The sequence below is a fragment of the Zingiber officinale genome, chromosome 9A (assembly GCF_018446385.1).
Source record: "Zingiber officinale cultivar Zhangliang chromosome 9A, Zo_v1.1, whole genome shotgun sequence".
Taxonomy (NCBI): Eukaryota; Viridiplantae; Streptophyta; class Magnoliopsida; order Zingiberales; family Zingiberaceae; genus Zingiber; species Zingiber officinale.
This window is the reverse complement of record NC_056002.1, coordinates 133,814,691-133,830,889: the sequence shown is the minus strand read 5'-3', so window position 1 is coordinate 133,830,889 and position 16,199 is coordinate 133,814,691.

The following is a 16,199-nucleotide window of genomic DNA, read 5'->3' as shown; positions in this document are numbered from 1 at the left end:
AACGCCACGTGGAGGTCAAAAGGCAAAAGGGTCAACCTAAGGTATGGCCGCTCGGCCTACCGGCCTAGCGAGTCCGAGCAGAATCAAAGACAACCTGACGGGGAGTCGGGTTTCCGACGCTCATGGTGAACAGGGCTGCCGGGCCGAGCGGGTAGCCCGCTCGGTCGAGGCGTAAGCAGCAATATCGTGAAGGAACAGTCTCAGCCGAGCACGCGATGGAGTGAAATCTTCCCGGACGGACCGATACCTACGCCCGGTCGGACCGATGCCTGCCGAGCGAATGGACGTTTGGTGCGGGGAAAGAGGAGACAAAAGGACAAGGGGACATTGAGGAACATCTTCTGACAACAGGCATGTTCGACGACCAAGCCATACGTAGAATCTTACGACGGAAGGTTCTACCGTCCCATCAGAGAGGTTCTTGGACTGTAGCAATATGGTGTCAGGTATGCTCCTCTGGTAAGCCCATACTAAGGTATGGGCAAAGGATACGTGTACGCCTCGGTAGGTATGCATAAGCCTCTCCATAGCTCTATATAAGAGCCCTCAGACTTCGTTGGAGGTACGCGATCTCTCATATTCGGAGCCACTTCATTGTTTTCCTCTTGCTTGACTTGAGTGTCGGAGGGTCGTCGCCGGGAACCCCTTCTCGACCCGACTTCTTTGCGGGTTTGCCGGAGATCCATACGGCCGGTCAGAGATCCACGTCACTAGTTTGGAGAGCGCCACGTGCCCAGCGTCCATCGACTCAGCGTTCGGACAGGATCACTTAGTATTTATCTATTTAATTTATCAATGTGTGAGATTTAGTTCGATAAATCAAAATGCCTAATAAGTTGGGAGATAATACTATTTATATGGTGTGTTGTTGATTATAGAAGGAAACTGTGTCCTAGTGATCTAGGATGATGATGTCCCCTTGAGGAGCTCATAAGGATTATCATGTAAACTCTGCAGGTGGACTTAGTCCGGCATGATAATAAAGTTGAGTGGTACGACTCTTGGAACTAGATATTAATTAAGTGAGTTGTCAGTAGCTCATTTAATTAATGGACATTCGATATCTTAAATACAGGGAAATTAACACACTCATAATAAGAAGAAGCCCATAATGTAATTTGGGATTGGTGCGGTAGTTCAATAATAACTCTTTAGTGGTATGAGTTATTATTGATAAACTTGAGTTGGGTATTCGGGGCGAACACAGGAAGCTCAAGCTCATCGGGAGACCAAAATCAATTTCTCCTCTCGTCCCTGTTGTAGCCTCTTAAAAAGCCTTGTATTCAAGTCCACTTCTTACCCAAGTAATGGGTCGGCTAAGCCTTGCTTGCAAGGGGCCGGCCAAGTAATTGTTTGGAGCCCATGTAGTGGTCGGCCAAAGCTTGGTGCCCAAGCTAAGGGACGGCCACAAGGAAATTAAAGGGAGATTTTATTTTTATAAATCTTTCCTTATGTAGCCATTCATGAAGGGATTTAAAAGAGAAAATTTATTTTTAAAATTTCCTTTTATAGACATCCACATGATTTTAAAAGAGAGTTTTAAAATCTTAAAATCTTTCCTTTTATAACTTTCTACAAAGGATTAAAGAGAGATTTTAATTTTGTTAAAATCTTTCTTTATTTGTAATTGTCTATAAAGATTAAAAGAGAGATGTTAGTTTTTGATAAAACTTTCCTTTTTGTAACCATGGTTTAAAAAGAGAAGTTTTAATTAATCTTTCCTTTTTATAGTTGTCTGCATGTTTTAAAAGAGAGAGATTAATTTTAAAACTTTCTTTTATTGCCATGTACAATGGGAAATTTAAAAGAGAGAAATTTTAATTGTTGTTAAAATTTCTATTTTTAAAGGGAGGACACAAATTAGGAATTTTTAATTATGTTTAAAACTTTCCTTATTTGCCAAGACCAAGGATTATAAAAAAGAGGTAGAGGGTATCTTCATGAAACACAACCATAGGCATCTCCTTTCTTCCTTCATGTGGTCGGCCCTTCTCTTCTTCCTTGTGGCTGGCCCTATTCCTTCGGCCTTCTCTTCTTTGTTTCTTCTCTTAGGCCGGCGGCACTTTGTCTCCTCTTTTGCTTCCTTAGGGCCAGTGGCATCAAGGGTTTCTTATCCTTGTGGCAGGTTGCTTAGAGAGGAAGAATAAGAAGAGGAATAGCACTTGGTAGTCGGTTGCTTGGAGGAGAAGAAGAAGAAGTAAAGTTTCCTATTTTGGCATCCTTTGGTGGCTCAAGTTTCTTGGTGGAGGAGAAGTGGAATTCATCTTGGTAGATCGTCGCCCACACGACGTCCAAGAGGAGGCGAGGAATACAACAGAAGATCAAGAGGTTATTAAAACATACAAAAAGGTATAACTAATTAATTGTTTTCGCATCATGATTAATTAGTTCATGTTTTGTATGGGTTTTTCAAATACCAAACACAAGAGACTAGCGATTTAGGCGATCTATTTTTTATGTTATCGTTTTATGTTTCAATTTCATGTTTCAATCTTGTGCTTCTATTGAGGTCTCTGTAGTTAAACCTAGTTTACTGTAAGAAGTTAAATATCTGATTTCTTTGAAAGGGTTTATCTAGACAGTGATGGATGATCTCACGCCCAAGAAGGCCTAGTGCCTCGCCACATTTGTCCTGGAAGCCAATCCTTGAAATAGATATATGATTAACTTCTGTAATATGGTTTAACTTATGAAGAACACATCGGTTGAATTTGGATTAATAATGTTAAGTTCCGTTTGCATTCCAAATTTAACTTCTGAAGGACAACTTGGATTAATAATGTTAAGCATCGTTTGCAATCCAAGTTGAACTTCAGTAGAACACATGGGTAGCTAGGAAAGTTCTGTGCTTGTACAAAATTTGGTACAGGGGAACAAGACGGTATCCAGGTGTAGCAACCAACAGTAGCTAGGTCGATGAACTCCCGAGCGTGTTGTGGGCTTATCGCACCACGCCCTGAGAAGCAATCGGCATAATTTCGTTACACCTGGTGTACAGGGAGAAGTGATAGTTCCAGTCGAAGTAGGTGTGGAGTCCTATCAGATGCAGCTATATGATGAGAACCCTGATCGACGCCTTATAGAGCTCGATTTGATAAACAAAGTTAGAGATAAGATCATCGTTCGACTAACGGTGTATAGATAGAGAATAAAGCAAAGCTATAATCGGCAAGTGATCCCCAGATCATTCCAGGTCAACGACTTAGTATGGAAGAGAGTGAAGTCAGTCGGCGATGTCACCAAGTTGGAGGCCCCGTGGGAAGAACCATACAAAGTTATTTAAAAGCTAAACTTGGGGTCTTATAACTTACAAGACAAAATGGATGAAATCTTGAGCGACCCAGGAGAGCAAACCATCTACAACCCCATCGAGTTGGGTAAAAGACTCTTGCACCGTTCGGCCAAGTTAAAAGCAAGCAAGTTCTCTCACCGAACATACTGAATCAAAAGTTGAGCGGCGGCTATAAACCCTCGTCGAGTATGTATTAAAAGTCGAGCGGTGGCTATAAACCCTTATCGAGTGTGTATCAAAATTTGAGCGACGACTATAAAACCTCGTCAAGTATATATCAAAATCTGAGCGGCGACTATAAACCATCGTCGAGTATGTATCAAAAGCTGAGCGATGGCTATAAACCCTCGTTGAGTATGTATCAAAAGTCAAGCGGCAGCTATAAACCCTCGTCGAGTATGTAGCAAAAGTCAAATGGTGACTATAAACCCTTGAGCAGTGAAGATTACAACCGAGCGACGACTATAAACTCATGGTCGATGAAGGCGACAACCGAGTGACGGCTATAAACCCTTGTTTATAAATTAATTAAAAGCAAAGCAACGACTATAAACTCTCATTAAGTCAATATCAAAAGCCAAGTCGTGATTATAAATCTGAGGACGATGTACGTCAACAGCCAAGCGGCGGCAATAAAATCTTGATAAAGGAATACCCAGCCGAGTGGCAACTATAAATCCTTGCAAGGACAAAGACTAGCAAGCAGCAATGAAATATTCGAATAAAAGCACCAATTTTCTAAGGATGCTCGACCCAAGAGGATGAGTTACAAGCGAACGATGTCCTCACTACTCTATACACATGGGTCGTTCAGCAAAGTCTAAACATGTCGAGTTCGGGCTCTCACTCTCTACTATGGGAGGTCACTCGGCCATGGTTCAGGAAAAGTTGACCATTGGTAGAGGCGACTGAGCCATGAAGATAGGATGTAGAGGATACAAAACTGCAGGGCTCTAGAAGTGCCGAACGGGGGCACATTGATTCATACTTGGTAAACATTTACAAAGTTGTAGATTATTACAAGGGATTAATAGAAGAAACTATTCCAGGTCGATAGTTACGTCCTTAGGGAGCCACTCCACTATCTTCTCTCTCAGAATGGCTATGACCGAAAATTCAACGGATAAATGGTCGTTCTCCTTAAATTGCTAAATGGTCCCATTAATGTCAAAGTCGAATAGGCACAAGATCCGATCAGTGAAAATCTTATTGAAGCCCTCTGAGCGAAGATATTTGACCCGAAAGTGCTCTAGCCGAGTGGGCTCATCTTCCTGGAACTTAGTAAACCGAGCCTTGGACGCTTCCAGCTCGACCTTTAGAGATTGTAGTTTGGTGTCTTGATCGGCGATCCTCTGATGCTCCGCCATTCAGCTTGAATGCTCTTTGCGCTAAACCTGCTTCCGTCTCCTTCAGCTTCTTGGCTAAGGCCTGAGCTTCTTGATTTTTATTGTGTTGGGTGCTTTATTGTTGATGCAAACTGAGCGCAGATAGAATGATGGTATACCACTGTTTTCAGCTAAGTCGATGCTAGAGTTAGACTCTATCTCTTTAGGACGAATTTGCCCCGCACATGGTGCTCACGAAATACGACAATCATCTCCCAAGATACAATGACTTTCGTCTTACAATAGCAGCACTGTAAATCGCAAGATCTCCAAACCGAGAAAGCTTCTTGAACTCTACAATGCAAGAATGCAATGCTTGCTTTGCTTGGAAGGAAGTGAGTGAATGAATATGTGAGGGACTTTATTTATACATATGAAAGGGTATAAAAACCTCTTGGTTCAATTAGATCTCATCCATCCATTTCAAAATAGGTGATGTAGATCGCATCCTTTCCTAAGAGACATACTACCTCTTCATTAGATGCACCCTTTAATCATCCAAAAGGCATTTAAACATTTTTGATTATTTTTTCATTTATAATTTCTAACAATCCCCCACATAAATGAAAAATAATACATGCATGTTATCACCTAAGGAGAGTTCAATCGATAAGTCAATGCATTGGGAGATGTAGCTTTGAACCTTCCGTAGTGGAATGTTGTCGAGCATATTAGGCTGCGCAGTGAATGTGATGTCTTGAACTACTCAACTGTTTGTGTATACTAAGACAATAACACCCACACAAAGATTTATCTCACTTACTTTGGGTTCTCATGGTTGGTTCCGTTTTGGCCATGTATACCATCTTGGATTCATGAGTGTTTCATTGAAACGGTCAATTTTCACACTCACATAGGTGACACTTCTTTCAAGAGTATCCTACCATACTTCACCTTATAAAGGTATAGAAGTCATTACAAGTATAAACTTAACCTCACTACATGTGGTAGGACAGCACAAGTTCATCCTAGGATTGGGATAGAGATAATGATAATATATCTCGTGTGTTGTAACGCAACTTCTGTAATTTCATTGTCCCATTGAACCAAGATCTTGGGATCTCCAGTCAACAAGGTTGGGTTACCGCTACAGTCATTTTTAGTTGTAGATTTTTAATCTCATTCCTCTCGATGAACAGTATACTTGATCTCGACTTAGCCCCTTCGTAACAGGATCTGCCAAATTATCTTTGAACTTGACATAGTTGATTGCAATCACTCCGTTCGAGATCAACTGCCTAATGGTATTGTGTATACGACGTATATGTCGAGATTTACCATTATACATACTACTCTGTGCCCTTTTAATCGCTGATTGACTATCATAGTGTATAAGTACGGCAGGCACAGGTTTCGTCCAGCTTGGAATATCTTCCAAGAAATTTCACAGCCATTCAGCTTCTTCAGCTGCTTTGTTTAATGCTATAAACTCAGATTCCATAGTTGACCGAGCTATGTATGTCTGCTTTGTGGATTCCCAAGATACCGCTCCTCCATCGATTGTGAATACATACCCACTAGTGGATTTGGAATCTTTTGTAGCTGATATCTAATTAGCATCACAATATCCCTCTAAGACAGCGGGATACTTTCCGTAATGTAATCCATAGTTTATAGTATATTTCAAATATCTAAGAACTCGCATCAGTATTTTCCAATGGGTGTCGTTTGGATTACTCGTAAAATGACTCAGCTTGTTGACCGTACGGGCAATATCCGGACGTGTGCAGTTTGTGAGATACATCAAGTTACCTATTATCTGAGAATATTCCAATTGCGATATGGGCTCACCATGATTTTTCGCTAAGTGTTTACTTAGATCCATAAGTATTTTTACTGTAGAGAGATTGTTCGCATTGAACCTTTTCAATACTGACTCTACATAATGGGATTGTGTCAAAACTATCCCATCGGATGTCCTGATAATTTTAATTCCCAATATAGCATCTGCTAAACCCATGTCTTTCATATCGAAATTCTTGGTCAACATTTCCTTTGTACTCATAATTACCTCATGATTACTGCCCATTATAAACATGTCGTCTACGTATAGACAGATCATTACATGACCTTCAGGTGTATTTTTGACATAAATACATTTGTCACATTCATTTATTTTGAATTCGTTTGACAGCATTATTTTGTCAAATTTTTCGAGTCATTGTTTAGGCGCTTGTTTAAGTCCATACAACGACTTAACAAGTCGACACACTTTTTCCTCTTTTCCTGGAGCTACAAACCCCTTGGGTTGCTCCATATAGATTTCTTCTTCCAACTCACCATTTAAGAACGCATTCTTAACATCCATTTGGTGTATTTCAAGGTCATACAGTGTTGCAATGGCTATCCGCACTCGTATGGATGTAATTCTTATCACCGGTGAGTAAGTATCAAAGTAGTCAAGACCTTCCTTTTACTTGTACCCTTTAGCTACAAGTCTGGCCTTATACTTGTCAATTGATCTATCAGCTTTATACTTGCGTTATAGTATCCACTTACAACCTAATGGTTTGGTACCAGAAGGAATGTCTACTAGTTCCCAAGTATGATTATTTATGATGGACTCGATTTCACTATTGACAGCTTCTTTCCACATTGGAGCGTCGGGACTAGAGAGAGTTTCGCTTAATGTTCTAGGGTCTATTTCCGACTTAAAAGTCATGAAGTCTGGCTCGAACGATTTCTCAACTCTAGCTCGTTTGCTCCAACATAGCTCTTCGCTTTGATTGTCAATAGTCCTTTTACGACAACTAAGTTCAGAAACATTATTTTCGTTAGAACTTCCGTTGTTATCACTTTGAATGTTTCCCTTCTTATTCGGGAATATGTTTTCAAAGAATATCACATTCCAAGATTCTATGGTTGTTCCCACATGAATATCAGGAATGTCTAACTTGTGAACTATGAATCAATATGCACTACTGTTATGGGCATATCTAACAAATATCGCATCGAACATTTTAGGTTCGATCTTTACTTGCTTTGCCTTAGGTACTTCGACCTTTTCTAAGCACCCCCATACCTTTAGGTATTTGTACGATGGCTCGCGGTCTTTCTATAGTTCATATGGTGTTTTATCATTTTTCTTATGAGGGATTTTATTGAGAATGTGGTTTGCTGATAGTATAGCTTCCCCCACAAGTTCTGGGGTAAGCCTGAATTTATCAACAAGGTATTCATCATTTCTTTTAGTGTCTGATTTTTACGTTCAGCAACACCATTTGATTAAGGCGAGTAAGGCGTTGTTGTTTGATGGATAATGTCAGATTCTGAACAAAACTCATCAAACGGTGCACCATATTCTCCTTCTCTATCGCTACGAATTATTTTAATTCGTTTATCAAATTAATTTTTAACTTCTGTTTTATAGGTTCTGAAAGCTTCTAAGGCTTCATCTTTATTTCTTAAAAGAAAGACATAACAGAATCTCGTGCAGTCATCGATAAAAGTAATAAAATACTTTTTACCTCCTCTTGTTTGCACAAATTTTAAGTTACATAGATCACTATGTATTAACTCTAGAGGAGTCGTTGACCTTTCCACCGAATGAAAAGGTAGTCTCGCCATTTTTGCTTCCACGCACACTTCACAATTGTGTGTTTCGTCAACATTGATGTTTGGTAATAAATTTAACTTGACAAGACGTTTCAGAGGATTATTATTGACATGCCCAAGTCGATCATGTCATAAATTAAAACATTCAACAACATGCTGGAAGCTTTTATTTTATTATCATCAAATTCACGGTGTATAGTCATTACAATCATTTTGAACAGACTCTGTTCTAAGTACCCTTTAACCTATAAATACATCATTTTTCGTAAATACAAAGTTGTTTGACTGGAACACTAGTCTGAAACCGGCCTTAACAAGTGTTGATCCAGAAACTAGGGTCTTCCTGATGTCGGGAACATGGAGCACATCAATAAGCGTTAGCTCTTTCTCATACGTCATTTTCAGAACAACTTTCCCGAGTCCGACAATCAGGGATGTCATGGAATTGCCCATATAGAGCTTTCTTCCACTTATCGGAGTATACTTAGATAACATCGCCTTATCATAACAGATATGACAAGGTTCTCCAGTATCGATCCATCACTGTTTCGGGTTATCCACCATTGTGTTGGCTTCAAACACGATCGCAGTGAGATCCAATTCCATGTTGTCAGAAGTTACGACTTGGTTCGCAACATCCTTCTGACTCTTGGTTGGTTTCTTTGGGCGTCTGCAATCCTTGGACATGTGTCCTGGCTTTCCGCAGTTGTAGCATGTGCCCTTGAATTTCTTGCCTTGAGCATTCTTTTTGGATTGCTTCAGCTTTTTGGCTTTTGGCTTAGCCAGGTTGGACATCTTGTCGACTACCCGCTTCGTTCCTCTGGAGTCGGACATCTTTCGATTATCTTCCTCTATTTGTAGCCTCAGGATTAGGTCTTCAAGTCTTATCTCCTTTTGCTTGTGCTTTAGGTAATTTTTGAAATCCTTCCACGACGGAGGGAGTTTCTCGATTATCGCGGCTACTTTGAACGTCTCGTTCAGCTTCATGCCTTGGCATCCAGATCATGCATTATCAGTTGCATGTCTTGGACTTGAGATGTCACGCTCTTGGAATCCAGCATTTTGAAATCCAGAAACCGACCGACGATGAATTTCTTCAACCCAGCGTTTTCAGTTTTGTATTTCTTTTCAAGTGACTCCCATAGAGATTTTGTCATCTCTATTGAACAATACACGTTATACAACGTGTTGTCTAATGCGTTGAGAACGTAGTTGCGGCATAGGAAATCTCCGTGCGACCACGTATCGCATGCAACCTTACTATTGGAATTACCTTCCGTAGCGGTTGGCGGGTCTTGATGCAAAAACCGTATAAGGCTTAATGTTGTCAGGTAGAACAACATCTTCTGCTGTTATCTTTTGAAGTCGGCTCCGTTAAACTTTTCCGGCTTCTCTCCGGTTGGAACGACGGTTGGAACGTCGTTGATTCCAGCCATCAGTTTGCATGAAGAAAATTCATCTTAAAAATGTTGGGTGCTTTATTGCTGATGCAAACTGAGCGCAGGTAGAATGACGGTATACCACCGTTTTCGGCTAAGTCAAGACTAGAGTTAGACTCTATCTCTTTAAGACGAATTTTCCCCACACACGGTGCTCACAGAATATGGCAATCGTCTCCCAAGATACAACAACTTTTGTCTCGCGATAGCAGCACTACAAATCGTAAGACCTCTAAACCGAGGAAGCTTCTTGAACTCTTCAATGCAAGAATGCAATGCTTGCTTTGCTTGGAAGGAAGTGAGTGAATGAATGAATGAGTGAATGAGTATGTGAGAGACTTTATTTATACATATGAAAGGGTATAAGAACCTCTTGGTTCAATTAGATCTCATCCATCCATTTCAAAATGGGTGATGTAGATCACATCCTTTCCTAAGAGGCATACTACCTCTTCATTAGATGCACCCTTTAATCATCCAAAAGGTATTTAAACATTTTTGATTATTTTTTCATTTATAATTTCTAACATATTGTCCAGATCCTCTATAGCACGAAGTTTTTGGGTGTTCGCCGACTTGACCTTGGAGTCAAAGTCTTGGGCTTGCTTATTCAGCCAGTCGAGTAGCTTGACCTGATCCTAGCTCTTATTCTTCTCGAGCGCCACCGCTCTCTCAGAGCCAACGAGCTACTCTGAGGATTTCTCCAAGTTTTCTTTGCGCTTAGCAACCTCGGCGGTGAGCGCTCCGATAGCTGATCGAGAAGCACATGACATCTTGATCGGAGCCCTCAGTTGCTTATTCTCACACTCAAGGAAGGCCAACCACTGACACATGGTCAGACTTTCTACCTAGTACTGAAAGAAAAAGGAGTCAGAGCGGTGAAGCAGAGACAAAAACTTTTGAAGGACATTGCTTACCCCAGTAGCTTTCTGAGTAAAATCGTCAGCGAGTTCACCGGGCGGGATGGTCATCGCCTTGTCTTAGGCCTCGACCCAGGTCTGGGCCAAGGGACCCTGGATACGGATCGTGTGCTCGTGAGATTGGGGCTCGACATCGTCCAAAAAGCGCTAGGCCTCGGTGGGCAAGCGAATTAGAGTCGTGATGTGCCTACGACTGATCGGATTAGTGGGCTCGGAAGTCACCTGACCCTTGGATTTGGACTTAAGGGAAGAGCGGATGATTGAAGTAGGGGCCGCCGGATCGACCAGTGGTGGCGGGAGATAGGAGACCGGTTGCGCCAAAATGGTACCAGCCAGTAGCTTGAGCAGGGATGGAGTCCGGTCGGAGAATGGGGGCATGGGCAAAACAACCGTCCTTTTGGGGACAACAGAGGAAGAACTTTCACCCCTTTCGGAAGGGGGTCGGGAAACCGGCTCGCTTGCTGGAGCTAGAGTAGATGCCCCCGAGCAGGAGTTATCCTCCGGGCAGTGCCTCTTTCTGTGTTGGCGGTGGAGTAGAGGCTCACCGGAACTAGCCGACTCGGACGGGACCGATTCAGAAGGCACGACTACCGAGACCATGATAGGTCATGCCAAAGGAAGTTTCCTCGACTACAAAAAAAACCCCGTATAGGAGCAGTTGTTTAGGAGTGATTTTAACACTGCTCTTGAAAATCGACCAACTGAATTAATTTGAACTAAACTGTTTCTATTACTTGACCTTTCATAACAATTTTGAAACCGCTCTTGTTGAATAGCTTTAGCGTCGATTTGAAAAAACTCCTGCCGTAAACCGCTCTTAATGATACAACTATTAGAAACAATCTTAAAACTGCTGATATTGGGTACTTTAAGGAGCAGTTTTGGATTAAATGTTGCTACTAACCATTTCTGTTGCTCTAACTTCTAAGCGTAATTTTCAAACTGCTCATATTGGATTCTTTGAATAAAAGTTTGTGTAAATTGTTACTACAAACCACTTCTATTACTTTAATGGTTTATAATTTATTTTTAAACTACATCTATTGCATAGTTTAGCATTGATTTACATAAATGCTACTATAAACCGCTCTTATTGATATAACTTTTAGAAACAATTTTGAAACTGCTAATATTAGATATTTTTGGCAAAAATTATATGTCAAATACCACTATTAATCATTTATATTGATCTAATTTTTAGGAGTAATTTACAAACCGCTCATATTAAAAGCATTTAACCACGTGTTGTGCAAACTGTTGCTATAAATCACTTTTATTGCTCTATTGTTTTAGGATTGATTTTGAAATTACACCAATTGCCTAGTTTTAGCATCAATTTGTATAAACCGTTCGTATTAATATAACTATTAGGAACAATATTGAAATTGTTCAGATCAGATAATTTTAACGATGGTTCTATGTAAAATGCTGATATAAAATATTTTTATTGCTCTAATTTTTAGTAGCAATTTACAACGACTTTTATTAAATGCTTTTAACAATGATTTGTATGAACTGTTGTTGCCATAAATTGGCTCTATCGCTCTATTTTTTAAGAATGGTTGTGAAACTACATCTATTTTGTAGTTTTAGTGATGGTTTATATAAATTGTGGCTATAAGTTGTTCCTCTTAATATAACTAATAGGAGTAATTTTGAGACTACTCATATTGAATATTTTTAGAATTCTCAAAATACCCTTATTTCTTATAATAATATCCTAAAATCCTCATCTTTTTATCCACTAAAATTATTTTAACCATGTGATCATTGCTAACTTAAGATCGTTGATAAAAATAAAATTTAAATAAAAAGTTTAAAAACGTATTAAAAATAAGAAATTTTTAAATTTGATTTTTTTATTTTTTTTAATAAGGGTACTTATATAAAAAAAAAATTGGCCATGTACCTAGTATTTGAAAATGATACAAATTATTTAATATAGATAATTATATATTTATATTATTTTTCTTTTTATTAAAATTAAATTAATTATATATGACTAAATATTTATAATAAAAATATTATTTTAGATATACAAATATTATGCTCACACGTAATGCCAACAAAAGGGAGGGGGTGTTTTACTTAAATTTTAAAAAGATAGGGTTGTATATGATTATTTACTTTTAGTAGGGAGTTTTATGCTCTTTCTGATTTTTTACATAGGTAAAAAAACATGATTTTTTCCAACAATTAATTAAAATTAGTGCTTCAAATTTATTTAATTTTACAATACCTTTTATTTACCTTATACATTAGATTCCACACCATCTGAATTTTTTTATTGATTTAAATTTTTTACTTAATACTATACTCTGATTTTTAAAGATAAAATTTTATTTATTTAAAAAATTAAAAATAAAAAGGCGTCGAGCAGTGCACGCATCCAGCTCAGAGTTGGTGATTGATTCTAAAACTAAATTTTAATTAATTAAAACTAAAACTAAGATTTAATTAACTCTCCACCTGCGTCTATTCTGCTCGTTATTTCACACAACGTTTTGTTCAATTGTGACAAAAAATAAATACATTCATTTCCAATATCCCCATCAATCCGTCCCAAATGTAACTTTCAACATCCCCATCAACCCATCCCAAATGTAACTTCCAACATCTCGTCAACCCGTCCCAAATGTAACGCTTTGTTCAAGCAACAACACCTTTGCATTTGCCTTTCTCCCCTCCTTCCTCTCTTTCATAGGTCCTGTCTAATTAGGAACCGCACAATCATGTCCTATTATTGTCGGCCATCATTTTATTTCATCCGTCATGTGCCATATATTGGATTATATATATTTATTTTAATATTTAAACTAATTTAATATTTTTTCCTTTAATATTTAAAGTTTAATTTTTTTTTAAACTCAACTAGATAAGATTTTATATTCTATATTTTAAAAAATTAATTTTAGATTTAATAATATGACTAATTTTTTTCTTTTCTTAATTTCTATATGGTATCATAACAGTTATTCTTCTCTAACCTAATTTTTTCTGTCACTCCCTGTTGTCGCTATCGTCTCCTATTGCTGCTATCGATTTTGATGTGATATCTTTTTTTACTGATTTCGGCACCGACACCTTGTGTTGCCAATTTCAGTGCAACGATCTTTTCTGCCGATTTCGATATCGACGTTCTATCCTACCGATTTCGGCGCCAATGCTCTTTTCTGCCGATTTCGGCATCGACACTCTTTTCTGTCGATTTTGGTGCCAACACCCTGTGTTACCGATTTTGACATTGTCGTCCTTTTCTACTGATTTCGATACCAACGCTCTGTGCTGCCGATTACTACATTTGACATTATTTTTTGCCTCAAATTCTTTGTGTGATCATGGGTCATCATAACACCAGTTTTTACGGATCATACAGATGTGTATCCTTACAGTTTGGTTATTCTGAGTATTATTCGTTCTGCCATCATGTCTGATCGTGCAAATGCTTCATGAAAATTTGATCCGTATATATTAGAACAGTTTCAACAGTTCCCTACTTCACAACCCTATATTATGTCAGCTTCCTCTCATATAGGTTTGTCATTGTCTAATATTTCGGGTATATCTTCATCCTTATGGATTTTGGACTATAGTGTCTCCCATCACATGTCATCTAATTTATCATCTTTTATTTTTTTTTCTCCCCGTTCATATATATCTATTGTAACTGCTGATGGTACTCCTATGTCATTAGTAGGTGTCGGTTTAATTATTGCATCTTGTTTATCTCTTATCGATGTTTATTATATTCTCAGTCTTATTTTCAATCTGGTTTCTGTTAGTCAATTATGTAAGTGAGGATACCTAGTCTCTTTTTCTTTATCCAATTGTTATGTTCAAGATCCGCAATCTCAGAGGTTGATTAGGACAGACCGTAGGCAAGGAGGACTCTATATTTTAGATCAACTCAAAGTACTAGAAGTTGTAGCTTCGAGTGTGAATTTATCATCTTTTCGTCTAAGTCATTCATCTTCTGATTTTTATTTGTAGCATTCTCGTTTAGGTCATGTTTCACATCTCGTTTGCAGTTTGTAGCTTCTACAGGAGTATTATGACTTTTAAAAAGTTCTGATATTTCTTATTGTAGTGGTTGTAAATTAGTCAAATTTTCTGCATTACCATTTTCTAAAAGTCTTTCTTTTTCTACATTTGTTCTTATTCATTCCGATGTGTGAGGACCCTCTCCTATTCCTACAAAAGGGGGGGGTCAAGTTATTATGTTTCGTTTATTGATGATTACACTCATTATATTTGGGTCTATCTTATGAAACACAAGTCTGATTATCTTACCATTTCAACCACTTCAGAACTCTTGTGAAAACTCAACATTCTAGTGTCATAAAGTGTTTTCATTGTGATTTGGGGATTAAATACACTTCGAATCATTTTTCATAATTACTTGCTTCTGATGGTACTATTCATCACACCTCTTGTACAGATACTCTTGGACAAAATGGTATGGTTGAATGAAAATATAGATATCTTGTTGAAACAACTCGTTCATTTTTATTGTCTGCCAGTGTACCTCGTATCTTTTGGGGGAAAGCAATCCTTACCGCTGCTCACGTAATTAATGGAATTCCAACCTCACACAATTTATGCTTGTCACCTTTTGAAAATTTATATGGTCATGCTCCTCTCTATTCCTCTTGCGTGTTTTTAGTTGTACTTGCTTTGTTCTTCATCCACATGTCAAGCGTAATAAATTATCTTCTCGGTATGCTTTTTGTGTCTTTTTGGGTTATGGTGTTACTCAAAAAGGATATCGTTACTTTAATCCCGTTAGTTAAAAATTATATATCTCTTGTCACGTTATGTTTCTTGAGCATATTCTATTCTTTTCTATTCCAGGTAGTTTGCATAATATGACAAAGTCAGATTTACTTTGTATTAATCCTTTCAATACCGATATCGAGGAAGTTTCATCCACAACTCCTACTGGTAGCTAACTGAATATGGTACTTTGGTTCCCGAGATATCCGCTCCACATGCTCCTTCTTCTGCCACTACCCAATCATCTCCTAAGGTTGCGGATGATTCTTCTCTCCATCGTCGTCAATCCACTCATATTCGTAAGTCTACTAAAGTGCCAGATTTTGCTTACTCTTGTTATTTTCATTCATTTGTTGCATCTATTAATTGTCTTTTTGAGTCTGTATCATATAGAGAAGTTGTTTGTAACCCACTTTGGTAGAGTGCTATGGTGAGGAACTAACTGCTTTGCATCGGACTCACACATGGAATTTGGTCTCTGTTGCCACAAGGAAAATACACTATTGGTTCTCGTTGGGTATATAAGATTAAAACTAAATCTGATGGATCTACGAGCGATACAAAGTTCGTCTTGTTGCTAAAGGTTATTCTCAGGAATATGGCATGAATTATGAGGAAACATTTGCTCCTGTTGCAAAAATGACGACTGCTCATACTCGATTGCTGTTGTTTCTGTTTGTCGATGGAGAATATCTCGGATGCATGTTAAAAATGCATTTCTAAATGGTGATCTTCATGATGAAGTTTATATAACACCTCTTGGTATTTCACACCAATCTGGTAAAGTTTACAGACTTCGTAAAGCGCTTTATAGTCTCAAACAAGTACCTCGTGC